This window comes from Crinia signifera, chromosome 2 (genome assembly GCF_055691185.1).
Source record: "Crinia signifera chromosome 2, ASM5569118v1, whole genome shotgun sequence".
NCBI classification, from domain to species: domain Eukaryota; kingdom Metazoa; phylum Chordata; class Amphibia; order Anura; family Myobatrachidae; genus Crinia; species Crinia signifera.
In genome coordinates this window covers 399,159,995-399,174,403 of record NC_139218.1, presented here as the reverse complement: position 1 = coordinate 399,174,403, position 14,409 = coordinate 399,159,995, and the positions used below count along the sequence as shown (strand labels likewise).

Below are 14,409 nucleotides of genomic sequence, written 5' to 3'. Positions count from 1 at the left end.
AATCATGGTGATAGCATAGGAGTGCACTTCATTTTCATCACCTCCCTCATATCATACTTGCCTATTCTCCCGGAACTGCTGCAATGTTCATAAAAAAATGGTTAGAGGAAAAATGGCAAGTCTCCTGCAGCCGCCCACACATCAAGTAAAGTGGGTAGACCGAATGGCCCATGACATGGTTCACGCTGAAAGACAGAATCATAGCCACGCACACACTGTACAAAGCCTGTTATCTCTGTGATAGCATGGTCACGCCCCCACCTTAAGCCTTCTCCTCCCACAGCACGACCACTCCATCAGCCTTCTCCTCCAACATCACGCCCCCACCTTCAGCCTTCTCCACCCATTAAAGGGGCAGACTAGATGGGCAAAATGGTTCCTATCTGCCATCAAATTCTATATCATGCCCCCATTTGGCATTAATGGAGGATTAGATTTTAAATAAAATGTCCAGTGGTGCACCATAGCCTAAGTATCATATAATGTCTAGAAGGTGATTTTTCGGTACTTGTGAGTTATCTGGGCTGCCGATTTTTTGATTGTATGCCTTAAGTTAAGGCATACAATCAGATGCGATGCGATGCGATATCGCATCGCATCGCATCGCATGCGATCATCGGATGCGATGACCCGATTTTTCCATAGGAATCAATGTTAAAATTGACTGAGTCCATTTTAACATGGAATTCAATGGGAAAAAGGGGTCCTTTTCATACCCCTACTATCCAAGTGGGCATGGAGTTGGATATAAACCTGTGGCGAGCGTAGCGAGCCACCGAGCCCGAAGCGTGGCGAGCGAACGGTATTCTGTGTGCCCTCGCGGGGCTCGCTATGCTCGCCACGCTTCGGGCTCGGTGGCTCGCTACGCTCGCCACAGGTTTATATCCAACTCCATGCCCACTTGGATAGTAGGGGTATGAAAAGGACCCCTTTTTCCCATTGAATTCCATGTTAAAATGGACTCAGTCCATTTTAACATTGATTCCTATGGAAAAATCGGGTCATCGCATCGCATCGCATCCGATGGTCGCATGCGATGCGATGCGATGTGCCCGATCCGACCCGATTTAGAAATCGGCAGCCCGGATAACTCACAAGTACCGATTTTTCATTAAGCTTCCTTTTTCTCCATTCATAATTAACCAACATCAATAAATTTGAAAGATTAAGTTCTCTCCTGATAAATTGTTCAATTAAAATTGCACATTGTATTGTTTGCTTACAAATTGGAGGCAATTAATGTGTTGGGGTGCCACCTACTTCCCCACTGGAATTATGCGTGTCCCCATGCATTACATAACATGAGCAAACAATAGAACCATAATAACATTTATAAACAGTTTTTAGATTTCACTTCACTTCACTTTAAGTTATAAACATATACCATAAACCATGTCAGTTTACCATATAACAACAACAACAGTAATGTTAAACATTTCTATCAATGACACTTTCTTGCAAAACTATTGTTTAAACTGATTTATTTGTAGGTGTGCTGGGGGTCAGAGCAGTATACCTAGTCTGCTGTGTCTGCCATGTGCCGCGATGTTCTCACCTGCCGTGACGCTGACTCCTGGGACTTGGAAAATGAAAAATGAAGAGCGTCATAGTGAGTGAGAGACACCATGCACGCCTGTAAGAACATTGCAGCAGATGAGGTATGCTGCTCTGACCCCCAGCACACTTACCCCCCCCCCCCCAGTGTATGAAAAACATGGTGGATTCCATGCGATAATAAGACTACCGCCAGTGCTACTACCAGACCGTTGTGCCCCCACCTGACAGCTAAAACAGAGTCCACTCAGATATTTAGAGCTCCTGCAGCTCATCCTTGCTGCAGGACGTGCACGACACACGGCCCCAGTCAGAGGCCACCCCCTGACACCGTGTCCTGTCTGGCAGCAGAGCCATGGAGCTCTGTTCAGCTGCAGCAGGACAAGCGCACGCGGACCACAGTACAAGCTGGAGAACCAACTGCCTGCGCCACATCCCTGCTAACTCCGTGGCTGGGGACCAAGACTTGTAGCATACAAAGGCAACGGGAAGAAAGGCTGCTTACCTTCTGGGCCTCAGGTGCAGCTAGCAGTGGGGATCACAGCAGAGGCCTCTATAAACAGGCCCTGATACATCCTTCCCTGTCTCTGCAGACCGGTCCCCCAGAGACCCAGACCCCTCATCTATAATATGGGGGGAAGGGCTCCTCCTGAGGAATGTCTAAAATTTAAGGAAAATGAAATAACACCTACTAGGTGGCCCGTGCGAAAATTATGATTCTTTTTTCTCCCTTCATCCTTAATCAGAATCCATAAATGAGGTTCTCTTTTAAAGATTAAGTTCTCCGCTTCTGCCAAATTGATAATTTACAATTCCACATTGTATTGTTTGTTTAAAAATCCAGGTTAAGAATTTACTTTTGGCTCTAGAGTTTTTCCCTGGATGCATTGATACGGATCAGTATTGCTCAGCTACTAGAAATGGCCACAAATGAACCGTTTCTACTTTCATTCTACTACAAACCACCACTCTCGCTATAAAATGAATCATATTTTATTCGCAAAAATTCTGCACGGGCCAACTAGTTGAACAATGACATCACACCACAGACTGGGAATGGCAGATTACTGGGGGCATGGAAAGGACAACCACAAGAGCTAGCAATTCATCATACTTTCCTCCTACACCAGGTGAAAGTGGAATTTACTTTATTACGGAAGGCTCGTCGCATTGGTACATCCCCGGAATCAGTGCGGGGATAATGCATTTAATTAGAGAATGTTTTGCTGACTTGTAATCCACACAGCAGCTCTGGTATAGCGCAGGGAGTAAAAGTGCTCTAATCCTGTCTCCAAGGTCTCCGCACCTTGGTGCTCACATCCTGGAATAACAGCGTCTCGGACACAATATCCTGCGATCCGGCATTTTGATGAGTACAAATCAAACTTCCTGGAGTCTCTGGGTTATTTTTTTAATTGGCGAGTGAAGAATAAAGAGGGATTTGATCTTCGGCCCCAGATAACGTCGGCTGAACCGGTGATCCCTGACCCGCGCCGCAGTCAGAAGCAGCTTCCAGGGCAGTCGGCTCACACGCCGGAGTCACATTAATAAATGATTAAATTCGAGGCTCAGAAACTCTAACATCACCCGTTTCAATTATTCATTTCGTCTCATTTCAATATTTAATTAAAAGCAGCATTTGTAGAAATGTTGAGCAAAACATTAACGAGGGTCTTAATGAAAGCAGGTGACGGCGCGGGAAAGGTGGCGGAGATCGCAGCGATGGATGAGACGTTTATATTCATTTTGTAAAGCGCGCAGGAAAAACGACAGGTCGGGGAATTGTCTGGACTTAGAGGACTCTCTTTGATGGAGCGATAACACAATTTTATTCCACAGCCGATTAGAAACAAAAAGTGATAATATCTTATTTATTCCTGATGGTTGTCATTCGCTGCCGGCTTTCCTTAGAAAACACATGTTACCATTATAATCATTCCCTGTGCGATACACAGATACAAACACGATACTTACAGATCGGGATGCCGACTGGCGCTATTCTGATGTCGGTATCCTGATTCTTTTGAAGTTCCAACACCGGTGGTGTGAAGACAGTGTCCCATCCTTTGAGTATCTGGTCTATAGATCGACAAGGTAGACACCACATGGTCGACAATAAAAAAGGTCAAGTCAAGCAAAAGTTCAAAGCGTCAATGATCAACACATGAAAAGGTCAAGTTATCGGATTAAACGCTGCAAATTTTTGGATTGCTGGTCGTACGCAAGGTGATTGACAGGAAGCCAGCATTTGTGGGTGGTAACCAGCCAGTTCAGGTAGTGCCAAGGAAAAATGCAGGTGTGCCCCGGGGTGTGAGGGGAAGTCATGTGACATCAGCTCCGCCCACGATCAGCCTGATTCTATCACAGCCGCTGAGTAAGTCCTGGGCTACACACAGACTGCACACACTGGGGAATCATTATATGGTGAGGGGCGTGCCCAGGAGTGTGAGGGGAAGTCATGTGACATCAGCTCCGCCCACGATCAGCCTGATTCTATCACAGCCGCTGAGTAAGTCCTGGGCTACACACAGACTGCACACACTGGGGAATCATTATATGGTGAGGGGCGTGCCCAGGTGTGTGAGGGGAAGTCATGTGATGTCAGCTCCACCCCCGATCAGCCTGATTCTATCACAGCCGCTGAGTAAGTCCTGGGCTACACACAGACTGCACACACTGGGGAATCATTATATGGTGAGGGGCGTGCCCAGGTGTGTGAGGGGAAGTCATGTGATGTCAGCTCCGCCCCCGATCAGCCTGATTCTATCACAGCCGCTGAGTAAGTCCTGGGCTACACACAGACTGCACACACTGGGGAATCATTATATGGTGAGGGGCGTGCCCAGGTGTGTGAGGGGAAGTCATGTGATGTCAGCTCCGCCCCCGATCAGCCTGATTCTATCACAGCCGCTGAGTAAGTCCTGGGCTACACACAGACTGCACACACTGGGGAATCATTATATGGTGAGGGGCGTGCCCAGGTGTGTGAGGGGAAGTCATGTGATGTCAGCTCCACCCCCGATCAGCCTGATTCTATTACAGCCGCTGAGTAATTCCTGGGCTACACACAGACTGCACACATTGGGGAATCATTATATGGTGAGGGGAGTGGCCAGGTGTGTGAGGGGAAGTCATGTGACATCAGCTCCGCCCCCGATCAGCCTGATTCTATCACAGCCGCTGAGTAAGTCCTGGGCTACACACAGACTGCACACACTGCGGAATCATTGTATGGTGAGGGGCGTGCCCAGGTGTGTGAGGGGAAGTCATGTGACGTCAGCTCCGCCCCCGATCAGCCTGATTCTATCACAGCCGCTGAGTAAGACCTGGGCTACACACAGACTGCACACACTGGGGATTCATTATATGGTGAGGGGCGTGCCCAGGTGTGTGAGGGGAAGTCATGTGACGTCAGCTCCACCCCCGATTAGCCTTTGGGGGCTGTTATGGTATATTACAGTATATGTACAATGTCTAGGTCATATGGTCAACCACTAATGGTCGACATGGTCAAAAGGCCGACATGGAAAAGGTCAACATGATTTGTTGAATTTTTTTGTGTGTATATATCGACATAGGTCGACATGGACACAGTGTAAGTGTTCCGCGTCCCCTCGCTATGCTCGCCATGATATTATCTTCTTCCTACGCGCCATAGTGGGTGGTACAGTAGGGTCGGCTCATGTCGGGTCAAAATTTTTTTAAGAAATGCATGCTGACCTTTTCCATGTCGACCTTTTCACTGTTGACCTTTTGACCCTGTTGACCTAGAGTTAATCTGTCTTGAGTCTGGATACCGGGTGAGCTGTGATTGGCTATGTGGCATTTTGCTGGGCACTGGCATCTTTGCTGCCCATTTGCTGGATTATGGTCGGGATTACACTGTATTACCACCGCAAAAACGGAGGTGGACTTGGGCGCTAATATCCCTTAAAAATGAATGGACACTTATAAGGAAAAAGGTTTTTCTATGAAAAAATGAGCAGCAATCTTCAAAAATTGCACTAGTGTCAGTGCAAAATATGTATCAAGTCTATGGCCTAGACCACAAACTTGTACAGCAAAATGTATATTCAGGAGGAAGAATGGGAAGATTGCGCTAATATATATATATACAATAAATTCCAACGCACCATGGAGGGGATCACATTTATAGCAAAAGACTGGAGACTGCTTCAAACTATTGTGTCAAAAAACAATGTAATGAACATATAAAGTATATATATGTATAGCTATTTAGGGTGGCCACCTAAAAAATGAAACATGTATATTAGCATATGCTATAATACCAATGTGCACATAAAAACAAGCTAAATATTTAGCTCTGGATAAAAAAAGGGGTGATAATAATATTCACTCTGAATTTACATAAAAACTAGCAATCTTGCATATGTTGACACTGTGTCGACTGGGTTTAGTGTCAGACCATACTGGGGATGTTTTAGTAGAATGCTGGTGGTAACAATGTCCTTTTCAGGAGCAATGGATCATAGCACAGTGAGCGCACACATCACCTGTGCTGCCGGATGGTAAAAAGTCCTGTGCGGTGTTTGGTGGAGTGTCCCGCCTGAGGAGAATGACAGTGCGGACCTGGATGTAATGGCCGGTACGCGTGTCTCTCACCCACGCTGCCGGAGATGTTAGGGTCCTGCAGTGCACCACCGTGACTTTCACTCACGGGTGCTTGTGTCGGTTCCTGCTGGCGTTCTCCACTCTGCACAATGGACAGGGGCTGGCGGATGTACAGTTCCACGCACGGCGATAAGGATGGAGTGATATATCTGATGGTAATCGCCCAGTATTCTGCTGGCAAGCAAGAAGTTGGCTAGTAAGCTGGATGGCTGGCTTCTAACATGTTTCGCCCTTAACATATTACGGGAAATTGTCGAAATCACTGATCTCCATGGAGGGGGTGCGGCTAAAATGACACGAGTGTGTCGTTTTAGCTCCGCCCCCTCCTCTGAGACCCGCGGATTGCGGCATTTAAATGGGCGATTTTCGGGAGACTCCCGGTAATTCCGGGAGGGTCGGCAACCCTGATTAATATCCAGCATGCTGTATAAATCTATAATCGCCGGTGTCATGGCCCGTGTTCTCACCAGAGTACACTGTTACTGACAGATCGCTCAGCAGACAGCGCTGACACATCGCTGAGCACTAAGCGATCTTGCTGAGTGCTGTGAGTGATCCAGCCTCGCTCAGAGCGCGTCAGCATCCCCCCCCCCAGTACAGTACCTCTATCTGTACGCTCTCATCACCCAATAATACACCTCTCTCCCGCTGGATCTGACTGGGTAACCCGACTCTTGGCATTTACCACCCAGCACAGAGAAGATTAAGGAAGGGCACGCACAGCAGATTATTTCAGATTGATGTCTCTGCTGTTGGATCCTGGTGATGCCCTCGGTCAGGGGCCTTGTGCGCCACCCATACCCGACCCTGACAGGAGATTATAGGCACAGACTGGCATTATCCCTGCAGATGACGGAATAAAACTGGCATTTAGATGAAATAAAGCCTCAGATGTGGGAGTTACCTCTAATCCTCTCCCGCTGCTATCATCATGTCGGAACTGGAGTTTAAAGCGACACTGACATTTCTATAAATACCCCCAGCAGCTGCGGAAGAGCGCCAGCTCCTGTGATCCCCGGATCGCTCCATGCCAGGGAATATTCTGCACAAGACATCGGCTCAGTTCTCATTTACAGAAATGTCACCGTCCCCATAAAAGCCACAGTAATTAGACACATTTAGTCAGAAGCTCGTTAGCAGAGGCAGCTTGTATCTCATTGTTATTTCTGATCTTCCTCCTGCTAACCTGGTAATTAGTGCAGCGTCTTCATTTCATACCAGGCCTAAATATAGCATAAAATGAGATTTATCGGCCGGTGAGGCCGCGAGGATGAGCAGGTCCCCGCCAGTTATTAGCAGCATTCAGGATAAATGTCATTCTGTCACCATGGTAATTACACTCAAAATCGGTCGACATATGTGGAATAGATCGACGTGTTTTTCATGTTTTTTTCTTCGTGTCAACACGAGTACGTAGACCCCCGATTAGTGTAGCCCGTACCTCACATGGCTAACCACATTTCGGACCTGGTGCCCCTCTCTGCTCCCAATTGGAGTCCACTTGGATCTTACAGCATGAAAAAAAAATCCAATTTATTTTTATACAAATAACAAAAAACTCATGTCGGCGTTTTCATGTGTCCACCAATTGCATGCAGATCTGTGTCAACCTTTTGTCCATGTCCAACACTTGGGCATGTCGATCTTTTGCTTTCAACCTATTGACTGCCACACTGTGGGGCAAATTTACAGAAATGGGAGTTCTATTGGGATACGGTCACTAGTTTGACCACTGAAGGTCGACATGCATGAAGGTCGACATGACTGAAGGTCGACACGACTGAACGTCTACATGTGTTAGGTCGACAGGGACATTAGTTCGACACAAGCATTATGTTGAAATGGGGAAGGTCAACAGTTAAAAGGTCGACATGGGGTTTTCCCTTCTTTTTGAGCCGACATGTGCCGACAGGCGGTATTTCATGCCCTACCATACACTAGGGTTTGGTGGAAGAATAAAGTAGTGTGCCGAGCGTAGAAAGGCCAAGTGCCCGAAGCATGCCGAGCGCAGCAAGCCATCCGAAGGGACACGGGGCACTTTTTTATGTGCCCATGACTGTGAAAACCCCATGTCGACGTAATGCTTGTTCCATCCTAATGTCCCTGTCGACCTAACCCATGTCAAGCGTTAGTCGTGTTGACGTTCAGTCATGTCGACCTTCAATTGTCGACCTAATGTCTGTCTTTCCAATGATCCATACCCGTTCTGTTGAAGATGCAATGTTTCCCATAGTAACCAATCAGATTATGGGGTAGATGTATGAAGCAGTGTTTAGGGAGGAGAAGTGATAAAGTGCCTGGTACATTATCACCGGCCAATCAGCTCCTGACTGTCCCTTTTTAAACCCAGCCTGTTACTTAACAGCCAGGAGCTGATTGGCCGGTGATAAAGTACAATGTACTTTATCACTTCTCCTCACTTATCACTGCTTCATACATCTACCTCCATACCTCCCAACTTTGGAGGAGACCGAGGAGGGACGTGGCTGCTGCGCCGAAAAAAATCAGGGGGCGTGGCCTATACTCGCAGCTCTCCCGCGAGGCTACGCCCCCATTTTGCCGCTATGGGGGCATGACCTAGAGGCTATGTGAGCCTCTAGCCATGCCCCCAGCCCCCTGGCTACGGGAATAGACGCTGTGCGCATGCGCACAATGTTTATTCCCCGCTGCTTAGCAGCCGACAGGGGGGACTCCCAACAGCCCCCCCTCACCGCGGGACACTGCCGACCGCGGGAGGGACAGCGGGACAGGCCCTGATAATCAGGACTGTCCTGCTAAAATCGGGACTGTTGGGAGGTATGTACCTCTATATCTATTATATTTTAGACAGTGGCGTAACTATGCCTCCGCAGCCCCCGCCGTGGCGGGGAGGCGCAGAGTAACTATGGGTGCCGGGGGGGCTGCGGTGCTATAGTTACCCGCTGCGCTGCTGCCCGGCCGCATCTGCGGTCACTGTCCTGTCACTCGCTCCCGGTGCCGGCTCCTGCTGATAATGAAAACTGACACTTAGAAAATGGCTGCCCCCGTATTGCAGACAGTTTTGGCAGCCATTTTCTAAGAGTCACTTTTCATTATCAGCAGGAGCCGGCGCCGGGAGACTGGACGGGACAGTGACCGCAGATGCGGTCGGGCAGCAAGGTATGGGCATGGGGAGGGGCGCCGTGGGGAGGGAGAGAGAGAGGGGGCGCCGAAAAAGTTTGGCGGGGGGGCGCAAAATATATAGTTACGCCACTGCTTCTAGAACAGTGATTTTCAACCTCTTTCAACTTGCAGAACACCAAAGAAGATTTTAAAATTGCCGAGGCACACCGTCAGACCCCTAGACGGAGAAACACATTGGTCCCCACAGAAAAAACAAACACATTGGCCCCATATGAAAAAAAACAATCACACTGATCCCCACAGGCGTCACCATCCGCCGGAAGGGGGCGCGCACAAGAGAAGCTTGAATGCTCCATTCCAACGGAGCCCCCCTCCACCACCCACTGAAGCTCCCCTGCTGCCCCCCCCCCCCCAATGACTGCCCGTCTCCCTGAAGCAGAGACAGGCAGGGAAAGCGCTCCACGCCGCAGTGTTGATGGGGACGTGTGTGCCTGTGAGACGCTTTTGCGTCCCCGTCAGATGGTGCACTTCTCCGCCAGCCTGCGCCAGCTGAGGGAATCTGGCGAAAAGCTGCAGCTCACTGAACAGACCAATAGGTCACAGGAGAAGGTATCCTGCAGGAGCCGATCCCTGGGTATTTGCTGATTTTACCAGCATGGGGGGGGGGATTTGTCGCAACAGGGAGGGGCATTCTGGTGGCAGCAGTAGTGGCAATGTCGACGGCAGAGGCACATGCGCAGTACAGCATTAGGGTATCTATCGTGAAAAATCCCCCATTAGTGCTGGGGAGACCCATCGCAAGCTCTGTCCCTGCATGTGATCATTTATACATCCACGCGATATATGCAATTATCGCTTTGCGAGTTGGGCCGATGTTCTCACAGCACATCCTCACATGCGGACGGTGATATATCGGCCCCTCATTGTGCGCGTTGCCTAAAGGTGCGTACACACAGGGGCGATTTTGTGCAAAATCGCAGGAAATATGGTCGCTGTGCGACCATATTGCCCGCAATGGGAGTGTGCACCGGCGATATATCGCCGGGTGCGCGCTCCCGTTTTTGCCCCTGTGGTGATCGCTGGTCGCAGGAACATGCTCCTGCGACCAGCTGATTACCACTGCCGGGCTCCCCCCGGCAGTTTCTTTTTCATCAGCGACCATCTCTGGTCGCTGATGTAAAGTAGAAACTGAGCAATATATTGCTCAGCCATATATTGCTCAGCAATATATGGCTGAGCAATATATCTCCCCCGTGTGTACACAGCATTAGAGTGGCAGGAATGACAGATATAAGGCACCTGTTCCCATTCTTCTGGTGAAAGGCGGTGGGTCTCCAGAGGGTATCGCTCCTTACATGATGCACAAAGTGCAAGGACCCCCACCCCCCAGTGATCAGCGCCATTTATATATTCCACGTAATGAGGAAAGTGCTTAACGATGTAACTAGCTTAATGCAATCTAATTAACGAGGGTTCTTCAGTGTGTGCGCACGTGCCGGCGAACGCTCCTCATTTGTATAATTGGATAATCTGATGCAGTCACCTTTCTCACATAAGAATTAGATAAAGTAACGGAAGAAGGAGAAAGCAGTTTGTGTTAGAAGAGACAAAGCCCCTCTCTGGGTTCTCACATTGTAGCAGGAATTGGGGCAGCACAGTAGCACAGTGGTTAGTATCGGTGCCCCAAGCGCTGGGATCAGCAGTTCAATTCCTACACTCCAAAAATAAGCTAAACAACCAACGTATTGTAGTACATCTGTTAGCGCAGCAGCATCCCTGACTTGGCGCTCCCTGCAGTCTCCTCCCCCAAGTCACCGTGGGGTCTGAGGGAACAAAGTTACACCACTGTGTTAGAATTAGAAGCCTTTTGTTTTAATTAATGTGCAATCTCAACGTCCTGTATACTGCAAATCCTGGGTGAGGAGGGGGCTGGGAGAGGCTGATAAACAAATGAGGTGATAGAGCATTTTTTTTAGGCTTGGATCATTCGTGATTTGTGAGATATTTATCTAAAACTAGTTCAAAGCCTCAAAATGACGGCTCAGACCCTATTTACCCCTACCGCCAAGATCTGTCTTCTAGCTCCCTCTGTCCATATGCAGCAAGTTTGAAACAGATCATTTTGCTTTCACTTTCTGTTGAAGAATAATTTTTAGACCGAGTGGCCTCTAGTGGTCACTGGTGGAACTTCACCTCAAAAAAGGTGAGTAGTTAGGCTTTATATCAGGGTTCCGTACCTGACCTGCCATCACCTGTGGGGAGCTAGGTAATTAATAAGAAAGGTGTCACCACAGGTGATGGCAATCATACATTACCAGGGAAGCCCAGGAGCAGAGCATTGTGTCCTCCTGGAGAGGAGCATGCTGGGAGGTATGGATAATGTATGATTGCCAGCACCTGTGGGGAGCTAGGTAATTAATAAGAAAGGTGTCACCACAGGTGATGGCAATCCTACATTACCAGGGAAGTCCAGGAACAGAGCATTTTCTCCCTGAGGGAGAGGGTCAGGTAGGAAACCATGTTTTATCAAATTTCTTTTAAAAAAAAATGATAATAAGTTTCCCCTATATTCACCCTGTGTAATCCAGGGCTGTATTTTATCATTTTGGTGGCATTCTATGAGAGTTAGAGCATACCAGTTGTAGCTACAGTAATTCCAGTCCTTGAGAGCCACTAACAGTTCATGTTTTCCAGGTCTCCTCAGAGAATCCCAAGCCAAGTAATAAGCTCCACCTCTTGATGTTTTACAATGTGTAGGTGATTAATGAGTGCACCTGTGTTCCTATGGTTAAGCTGCCGCCCACTAGAATGAAAACCTTCTGTGCAAACTGGCCGGCGAATAATCAATTTGCTGCGTCCGTTTGCCCAAGGAGGCCGCCATGCAAATTGGCAGCCGTGCGATCAGGGCTGAATTACCCCATTGTGCAGCCGTATTCACAGATACACTGGGAGTGGCGGAGATGGAGCAGAGCAGTCGGTCATGTATGAGGGCACTGGCCGCTGGATTTGGTAGGGTCCCCCCCATGGAGCTAGCCGTATACCACTGTGGGGCTTTAACTCAGTGAGGAAAGCACTGGATGGGATGGAATATAGGGGGGTATTCCATCCCCCCTATATTGTTGGGTTTTGTTTTGCACCCCCACAGGTAATGCAAATAAAACAAGCCCCCTACTCACATTTAATGTCTAACGGGGAGTTGTACCGAGTTGGGGAGACATAAAGGTTAGCAGTTGCCTAAACCAACCAAGCAGCTTCCCATTGTGATCTCAGAGACTGTTTCAGATAAAATACAGGCCGCAGAGGCTTGATGCATCTCCCCTGAAAGTGTTGTGAAACAAAGCCATGGATGTGCTCTCAAACTGAGAGACCTATAGTTGCGTCATCTAGAGACACAATCCTGCATGACCCCCTGATTCCGAACTATGGATGGGAGTTGCTAGGGAACGGCGTTTAATACAAGCTTCCTACGGATCCGTCTAAAAATAATCGTCGTGGTTTTGTTCCATGTCTCACCAGATTGCAGGTGTCTATCGATTCCCTACATACAAAGGCAGGGCCCAGGAACTTGGGGATATCTGGTCCACTTACTATAAGTATCCAGAAGCTGCTCGGAAGCAGCATTCAGTGCAACGTTTATATCTGTTGCAATACAGGATGGACTCTGCTCCCAGCGAAAGCCTTTGTTGCACAGTGAATGGAGAGCAGTTAAATCCAGGGTTTAAAGTGGGGGACGGGTGGAAATTAATTCTACCACCTCTAATGGTAGGAGGAACTAGTTCCCCCTTCACCACAGGCCTGCACAGTCATCCCAACAGTAAAGCCTGCCCAAGCAGCTTCCTGTTGTGGTACAGTGTGATGTGAAGCCGTCGTGCGGTACTATTGCTGTGGGCATTAAGTATAAAGGGCACTGCTACTATAGACATTGTGTATTAGCAACAATACTGTGCCACATACATGTATAATGTGTGCTACTGTGTAGCGTAACATGAATTAGGGACATTACTGAGTGATGTAATGTGAATAAGAGGCACTGCTGTGTGCCATAACGTGCGGAAGGGGCACTACTACGTGGTGTAATATGAATCAGGGGCACTACATGCGGTGCATTGTGAATGTGATTATGCTGCTGTGTAATTTAAATTGTGGGCACTATTTTGTGACCACTGTCCCTTTATAAAGTGTGGGAAGTAGGGCACACATTTATAAGTTGCCTAATGGTGGTGGGGGGGAAGGGGGGGGGGGCAGCTGTCAGTGTCTGGGGAATTGAGTTCTACCACCCCACCAGGACCACTTTAAGCCCTGGTTATATCTATCTGACAATGATGGCTTATTGCTGCACTTTGGGGGTTAAGCTGGATGGTTCTAATAATGCATCAGAATTATATGTTCTATATTTTTGCTCCAGATCATGTTCCGGGCATGTCGGATAACTCAGTTTACTGTAAGCCCCAGACTGAGTAATATGTAATCACTGTGTACTTTGAGTAGAACGTATTGATTGCTGCACTTATGCTGGAAACAAAGTAGACGGCAATCGCTGGGCGGAAGCTATAATGCTCGGTAGAGTGCAGTGAGCAGGATGAGGCCTTTATCTACTAAGTGATGCTACTAAGGGTTTACCTTATGGAAGATAGAGACAGATAGAACTAATGGTGCAGCTAATCTGCTGGGATATAGGGGAAGCTGGATCGTGCTGCAGAGTAATCCACACTTACAGGTGCTGCCGCGCTCAGCTCTGCCGCAATGCGTACGCAGCACGAAAAAAGCCATATGGGACTTCCGCCTGCCAGGATGAGTATGTCTGTGCGTATGCATCACGGTAAAGCCGGCACAAAGTGTGCCAGCAAATATGAGCATAGACCTATATGGAGCGATTGTCGGCTACGAATAGCGACAGCCCAGCATGCCACAATGTCTATGTCCTCTCTGGATTATAATAACTATGAGAGCAGTCCCAGCTGTAGTCCCCTGTGGTGTCTACAAGTTTTAAGGTCGATATGGTGTCAATCGCTCCGCCATACAACACTGTAATGCTGCAATAACACAGTGACAGACTGGTGCACATGCAGATATTTTTATAGAGTCACATAAACAAGTCTTACATCTGGATTCTTGGCAGTT

At 48.2% G+C, this 14,409-nt stretch overlaps 1 protein-coding gene across 2 annotated transcripts in view; it reads left to right on the top strand.

Annotated features, from left to right (window-relative positions):
- The window catches only part of PDE2A (phosphodiesterase 2A), a 527,715-nt gene that overhangs the window by 31,203 nt on the left and 482,103 nt on the right, over positions 1–14,409 (top strand). The gene's annotated exons all lie outside the window — the stretch shown is intronic.